General features: G+C 53.3%; 1 long non-coding RNA gene across 2 annotated transcripts; it reads right to left on the bottom strand.

The window, feature by feature from the left end:
* Nucleotides 1-2,035: 2,035 nt before the first annotated feature.
* On the bottom strand, nt 2,036-4,338 carry LOC308551966. 2 transcript variants are annotated; one of them, XR_013998077.1, is made up of 3 exons: nt 3,679-4,338; nt 3,232-3,365; nt 2,036-2,771 (listed from the first exon to the last, which is right to left on the bottom strand). It is a non-coding gene; the product is annotated as an uncharacterized lncRNA (long non-coding RNA). The 2 variants fall into 2 exon arrangements; XR_013998078.1 differs by having other exon boundaries at nt 2,060-2,771; nt 3,232-3,336.
* Nucleotides 4,339-5,269: the final 931 nt, after the last annotated feature.

The raw sequence follows: 5,269 nt of genomic DNA, 5'->3' as shown, positions 1-5,269 counted from the left end.
CGTTTCAGCTCAGCCTAACAAGTGTCACTATGTTTCCAGCCTCCTAATTTAATTGCTTGTATGTGAGACGGTCCAGACGTCTTTGCGGATAACAGAGGCCCCTCACGAGAGAACTTTGAACGCTGTTTCTACGTCTGTTTCTTGTGGGCTCCTTCAATGCATTCTGATGTCCAGTATTAACCATCCTTAAAACCTCCACTGAAGCCCTGGCTGGGTAGCTCAGTTGGTTAGAGCGTCATCCTGAAATGACACAGTCGCAGGTTCGATTCCCGGTCAGGGCCCATATAAAAATCAACCAGTGAATGTATGAACAGGTGGGACACCAAATCAGTGTTTCTCTCCCCTCCCCTCCCTTCTTCTCTAAAACAAACAGCCCTGGTCAGCGTGGCTCAGTGGTTAAGTATTGGCCTGTGCACCAGAGGGTCTCGGGTTCGATTCCTGGTCAAGGGCACGTACCTCAGTTGCAGGCTCCATCCCCAGCCCCGTCAGGGTGCACGTGCAGGAGGCGACCAACCCATGTGTCCCTCTCACATCCATGTCTCTCTCTACCCCGTCCCTTCCACTCTCTCTAAAAATCAATGGAAAAAATACCCTCACTCCTACGGTGAGGATTTTTAACAAAGGACTCCACTTAAATGCCACTGCCTCTGCCAGGCTTCTCTCCCTTCCCTCCACCAGTCCTTCTCCTGTTTGTTTCCTATCTCAGTCCCACGCTGTGCTGTATAATTGCTCGCTGAACTACCTGGTTACACAATTCCCCTCGCCCTCCCCGCTACACTGCGAGTCCGGGAGATCACGAACCCTTCTATCCACCTCTGTCCTCGGGCTTCAGCCCATGCTCAGAAGAGCCGATTCCAACCAGTTTAATTAGGCCGCGTTCCGGCTTAATAGACACGCTGTGAGTAAATTAAGAGAGAAGAGACTGGTAGGGGCAGGCAAGCTGATGGGAAGAACCCACAGCTAGTAACAAGCATTCAGACGGCAGCTGGATAGACACCAAAAGAAAAAAGGTGCGGCAGTCAGTGGTCACTTAGAGGACGGGGGCCACACGGCCTGTGACCTCTGAGCATCCCAGCCCCTGCCAGTCATTGTTTAAAACTGGGATGTGGGCCAGGCCGGTGTGGCCCAGCGGTTAAGCGTCTACCTGTGAACCAAGAGGTCGCTGATTCGATTCCCGGTCAGGACACACGCCCGGGCTGTGGGCTCGATTCCCAGGACGGGGCGTGCAGGAGGCAGCCGGTCAATGGCTGTCATCATTGATGTTTCTCTCTCTCTCTCCCTATAAAATCAATAAAAACATGTATTTTTAAAAATCCTCACCCTAGGATATTTTTTCCATTGCTTTTCAGAGAGAGTGGAAGGGAGAGAGAGAGAGAAACATCGATGTGACAGGGACATCGATTGGTTGCCTCCCACACGTGCCCTGACGGGGCCGGGGATGGAGCCTGCAACTGAGGCAAGTGCCCTTGGCCGGAATCAAACCCGGGACCCTTCAGTCCATGGGCCGACGCTCTAACCACTGAGCCAAACCGGCGAGGGCAATAAAAACATATTTTTTAAAAACTGGGACGTTGAACACAGAAAGTGACTGTCTGAAAAGGTAGATCACAAATAGTAAAAAACAAACCAACCCCACAATAAAACAAAACAAGACCCCACATGTGTACACTACCTCTGTAAAAGCCTTTCTGTGGTTAATCAAAGGGCAACTTGGAGCAGTCCTCAACTTTTCTTTTTTTTCGGTTCTCTTTAGTTGGGCTAGAGCTAGTATAAATTAGTTTCAATCTTCCTGATCTGTGCAACTCTCATTCCTCTAAACCATATCAAAATGGGCTCTAAGAAAATAAACTTAGTTTTTTAAATGACCAGGCCCACCTGGCAGTTTACCTGACATGCGACTGCTTAGGTAGAAAACTTTAATGCACCCCCCCCCCCCCCCCCCCGCCCTGGTTCTGGCCACAGCTAAACAATAGCCCATAAGGAGTGGCCATAAAGCAGTCTTAGCTGGAAAAAACCTTCAAAGGCCATCTGATTCATGGTTCTGTCGCTCAAAACCTATCGAGGAAAACCACTCTGCTTTTAATCAGGGGGTGCAGGGGTGTGGGGTTCACAAGAAGGAAACATTTCGGCGACCATAACGGAATAGGCAATATCCCCGTAATGGAATGTGTTTGCCCGTCCGCCGCACGTGGGGTCCACCGATGAGAAGGGCCCAGCAAAAGAGCAAATTCCTTCACTTTCAAATTGTCCCAAAGGCAGGCCGATGGAGCCAGAAACGAAACCAAATGTTGAAAAGGGAATCAGCCAGCAATAAAGCGAGTAGAAACGGGAAAAGGGCAAGACCGAGACGGAATTCATAAACAGAGCCCAGACCCGCCAATCAGAAGAGGACCTGGACACGCTGTATTAAATAGATGTCTTGTCAGCTACTTGGAGAGGCAACGGCTTGAGGTCTAGCACGTGTCCCTTAATGGTGACTCCAGCGTCCGTTTCGACGAGATCAGGACAAAAGGAGCGCAGTTAGGTGCACACACCTGGTGCGTATAAACTCCATCACTCTTCCACCTCTGGCCGCACAAGCCACTATGTTTGGAGCTTAGGGTCAGCTCCAGGCTGGAGAAGATCCACCTCTAGGACACGTTCTCTGGGACGTCCTCACTTCTCAGGCCCGACTGTGCAATCAAACGCCTGCATGTGGACAATAGAAGGGCCCCATGCTCACCCGACAAGCTCAGGGGAGGCCTGCGGGGCTGCCTTGCAAACTCAGAGACCTAAAGGAACCACAGAGGATGGTTTGAAATGAAAAAATTTTTAAACTAGAAGCAGTTTATCATGGGTAGTCGCGTCCTAGGCTGGCATCTTCCCCGACAAAGGTCCATCTTTACCAGAACTGAGCCTGTCTATTGTCTTTTTGCATCTATGATCACATACTGTTGGAATGGCAAAGTAATTTCCCTTTTCCTGGACCCCTCAGGGCACAGGCTCCCCTCTGTGGATACTACAAATCCCCTCGTTGTTACTAATTGTTGACTGTTAACTATCCTGCACCCACCTGAGTAAAAGAAGTGTGTCTATCATTTTACTTTCTACCCAATCCCAAGGTTTCCCCGCTTTGCTTTCTCCCGCCTCCCTCATCTATCACCCGTGGATTTCATGGGACCCCCTTAGGTCTCCTCTTTGGATTGTAATGCATAAAACAAGGTGCAGAACTGCCATTCTCTGGAGCATCACCTCAATCTGTTGAGATTCTGCTCCCAGACAATTGTCAACAGTTGGGCTCAAATACACGCACAGCAATTCTTCACAGGTGTGAATGTTTCTTCCGTTGACATGGGGCTGTGGCAGAAGCAGACTGTGTGTGATTCCTAGGGAAGGGATGGAGTGAGATCCAGGTGTGGCTGAAGCTGGAGGTGTGTCCCAGCTTTGAGAGGCCAGAGGAAGGACCCGGGCTCAGGTAACACACCATGGGAACCCACTCAGCTGTTGCTCAGCCCCCTCCTCCATGCAGTCCTCTGGAATTCTCCCATTTGCACCCTCCCCATCTCCACTCTTCTGTCCCCAGGATCTCCCGCCACCCCTGGCGGATGGAAGGAACCAGCTGAACCTCCATCTGTGCCATAGGCAGACTCCTGCTGCCATTGGGGGCTGGCTGTCCACATCCCAGGCCCCACAACACACCTTTGTCTTCCTGGAGCAGGATCCCTGAGCCAGCACAGACTGAAGGTGCATTCTGTTTGGGTCCTGCCGTTTATTTCTGTCCGGTTGGCAGCCGCACAGGCTCTCCCCTCGGCCTCCCCGCTGCCCCAGGAGGGATAAAGCCGTCTTGTGCAGGAGCCCGAAAACCCCTATTCCCCCCGAAACCGCTGATGAATGCACCCTGACAGGCAGCTCATTAAACACCGAGTGAAAGGGACGTCTGTTCATCGACAAGAGGTCTGTATGCGATAAAGTCAGACAGACATCGGCGAGGCTGTTTACTTCTCGCCAGAAGTGACAGCGTCCCCCACACAGGCCTTGGCTTCCAGGTTCACGGACAGAACTTCACAGAAACCCCTCCTGTGGCCCTGTCATCACCCAGGACACGCGGATTTCCATGCCCAACAAACTGAGTTTGAAACAGTTCCACACGCAAAATAGAACCGTATTTAAAAGAGTCATGGGGTGAATCTGGCTATGTTTATCCTACTGAGAGGCAGCAGAGCCCAGCTCATCAGACCTAAAAAATCACCAGCCCAGCTCAGGACCCCTAAAAGGGACCAAAACCAGGCAAAAAACTTTAGTAAAATTTTGTTTTAAAACAAATCTTGCAAAATAAAAAAAATCAGGAATAAAGGGAAAAAGTGCATATGTGCAACGTGGATGATTTACCGACCCTGTCACAAGTATAATCTGAAATAAACTAGGCATAGGGGAAAAAAAAAAGTCATTTCATTCATTTCACCTCCATCGGAACAGATTTATCATCTTTGCAATTTTAAAGACAGCCCCTCCTCCTCCTAAAAGGCCAGCGTTTATAGCTGCACGGCTCCAACCCACCGTTAGGGCTGAGAAACAAAATTAATGTCAACGAGCCTCCTGCGGTGGGAAGGTGCCCATTAGCTGCACAAACTCCAGCCTCGGTTCGCGCCCGCGCCCCGCACGCTCGCTCCCGTCCTCGGCGGGCACGCAGCGCGCATGCCCGCTCGTTCGGGAAGGGGGGGGGGACGCAGCGCGCATGCCCGCTCGCTCCGGGTGCGCACGCAGCGCGCACGCCCATCCTCCCCCTCCCTTCCCTCGCAGGCCTCAGGGCCTCCAGCTCGCGCTCGGTGGGCACGCAGTGCGCATGCTCGACCTACCGACCTCCTCCCCCTCGCCCCCAGACCCCGGCGAGCAAGCAGCACCGCGCATGCTCGTACCTCCTAGGTCCTAGGGCCCCTTCGCCCGCTTGGGCCGCACCCCTAAAAAGCCTAAAAGGAAGACAACCCGGCTTGGGGCGGCCGCCCCCCCATCCCCGCCCCCGCCCCTACGCGCCCTCGGCCCCACCAAAGTGCCCCTGGGAAATCCCCGGCTGCCGGCTGCCTCTGCAGGCAGGGAGGCGTACGTGCCGCCGTGCAGCGACGTGCGCCGCCGTGATGACGCCACGCGTCGCGGTGACGCAAGACGTAGGCGACCTTGTTTGGGAGCGCGCCCGGCGCGGCCGTTTTGAAGCTGCCCAGAGCCGGCGTCTGCCCCGTCCGCCTGCGCCGGGTCCCCCGAGCCTGTGGAACCCCTGAGCACGGGACACGCCCAC

This window comes from Miniopterus schreibersii (genome assembly GCF_964146895.1).
Source record: "Miniopterus schreibersii genome assembly, chromosome: Y".
In the NCBI taxonomy this organism is placed as follows: Eukaryota; Metazoa; Chordata; class Mammalia; order Chiroptera; family Miniopteridae; genus Miniopterus; species Miniopterus schreibersii.
The sequence above is the reverse complement of the archived record's forward strand: the minus strand, read 5'-3'. Positions and strand labels throughout refer to the sequence as shown.